The sequence below is a fragment of the Chrysochloris asiatica genome, unplaced genomic scaffold, assembly GCF_000296735.1.
Source record: "Chrysochloris asiatica unplaced genomic scaffold, ChrAsi1.0 scaffold00363, whole genome shotgun sequence".
Classification (NCBI taxonomy): Eukaryota; Metazoa; Chordata; class Mammalia; order Afrosoricida; family Chrysochloridae; genus Chrysochloris; species Chrysochloris asiatica.
In genome coordinates, this window is record NW_006408881.1 from 516,168 (window position 1) to 518,620 (window position 2,453).

Consider the following 2,453-nt stretch of genomic DNA (forward strand, 5'->3'; position numbering starts at 1 on the left):
CCGATGGGCGGGGCGGGGGTCTCCAGGGGTTCGGAGGTCAGGGTGGGACTTGGATTACATGCGATCAGGCAGGAGGGAGGGGCTAGCAGTGGGTACCACTGGCAGGGCGGTGCTCATGCGTAGTCTGGCAAGCAGGGCCAGGCCCCCGGCATTTCTGGCGGGCTGGGTGGGGCTCTTGCCTGTTACGGCGGGTGGTTGGGGTCAGTGGGGTGCGGGCACACAGTCTGAGGGGTAGGGAACAGTCCCGTGGGTGTGCACGGGGTCCGGAGGTCGGGGTGGGGCTTGTGCGGCCCTGTGGGCTGGGCTGGGTGGGCACGATCAATCAGGCTGGGTGGGGCTAGCAGTGGGTCCTGAGGGCAGGGCGGTGCTCGTGCACTGTCCGGCAAGCAGGGTGGGGCCCATGGGGGGCGGAGCTCTGGCGGGCTGGGTGGGGCTCTCACCTGTTATGGCGGGTGGGCAGGGAATGGTGGATGCTCACGGTCCGGTGGGGTCAGGTTCCAGGACAGTAGGGGCGTGGGGATCGAGGGGGTAATGCGGCAGGTGAGCGTGGTTCAGTTGGGTGGGCTGAGATATTTTGTACATGTTAGCTATTTGAAAATCCCCTTTGGTCAACTATCTGTTCAAGTCCTTTGTACAATTTTTAAATTGGATGTTTGTCTTTTTCTTAAAGTTTTTAAGATTTTTTTTTAGGGTTTTGTGTGGGTTAATGTGCTGGACTGCATAGTTTGTTTGGACTTCAAGGTCGGTGGTTCATGCTCACCAGCTGCTCCTCAGAAGCCCTATACAGGGTTGCTATGGGTCAGAACCAACTCGATGGCACTTAACAACAACAGCAGGCTTATCAAATATATGGTTCCTAAAATTTTTCTCTCAAATTGTAGGTTGACTCTTCACTTTGTTGATTAAGTCCTTTGATAAAACAAAAGCATTTAATTTATAAGAGGTCTCTATTTCTCTTTTTTAGTTTGTGTTTTTTATTGTTATATCTGATAACTCACTTAATAATGGTATGTATGATAATGTGATACCTTATATAAAAACGAGGTCCCATAGTTGTCCCTATATTGTATTCTCAATTAATCACATCACTTGTATTCAGTAATTAACTTTTTACCACCACAGTTCTTCTTCTGGTCAAAGAAGCATTTTGTAACACCTGAAGTGAAAATCTAAGCAGATTTATTATCTGCTGTCATGTCTAGGGATTGGGTAAGGGATGGCTTCACAGGTTCTTCCCCTTGAAGCTTTGGGACATAACATATGATGGATAAGCTACAAAGGAATTAATGCAATCTAGATTTCTGTATAGAAATCTCAAATGTTCTTCCTAGTCCCACCACACATTTCATATTTGATTTATAGGATCTAATCTCAAAATGCAACTTAGCCCTTTTTTCTTTTCAAAGTACATTAAAAATTGAGGAGTCTTTTCTTTATTGTTAACTAAAAAATGAAAACATGGAATTTTTCCACAAACTTTTTGAAGTGCACTCGTGTGTGTGTGTGTGTGTGTGTGTATCCAAAATCATACCAAACCTGTTTCAATCAAGTCTATTCAGACTCACAACAATAGGACAGAGTAGAATCGACTGTAAGTCTTTACAGAAGCAAACAGCATCATCTTTCCCCCCAGAAGAGTAGGTGGGTTTGATACATGAATATATATACCAATCATCTGTTAGTTTTTCTTACTGTGGTGGGTTGTGTGTTTCTGTAAGGCTAGAAGCTATGCCACCAGTATTTTAAATACCAGCAGGTCACTCATGGTGGACAGGACTCAGTAGACCTTCCAAACTAAGACAGACTAAGAAGAGTCAGCTTACTTGAATATTTAGCCACTGAAAACCTTATGATTAGAAGTGGAACACTGTCAGATAGCACCAGAATATTGAATATTGAAACATGATGAGGAACATCAGAATATTGTCAGATATAGTGCCATAAAATAAGTCCCTAAGTTGGGAGGTATTCAAAATAAGACTAGAGAAGAGCTGATTCTTCAAAGTAGAGTTGACTGTGATAACACAAATGGTGTAAACTTTCAGGACCTTCGTTTGTTTATAGGGAAAAATTCAAAATGAGGAGGAACAACTGCAAACATCTAATATTCAGAACATGGAATGTACAAGGATGAATCTAGGAAAACTGGAAGTTGTGAAATTTGAAAGGGAACACAAAGATCAATCTCTTAGGTATTAATGAGCTGAAGTGTACTGGTATTAGCCATTTTGACTCTTGACAGTCATATGGTTTACTCTGCCAGGAGTGATCAATTGAAAAGAAATGACATCACATTCATAATAAAAAATAACATTTAAAGATCTCTCTTGAGAAAACAAACAAGATGGGTTGAAGTGCAGTAAGGAGTTCCGCCAGCAACAACACAGAATACCTTACCAAGCAGGCTCAGGGGATGGTCCCAGAACTCTGAACCACATATAAAGGAATATTTA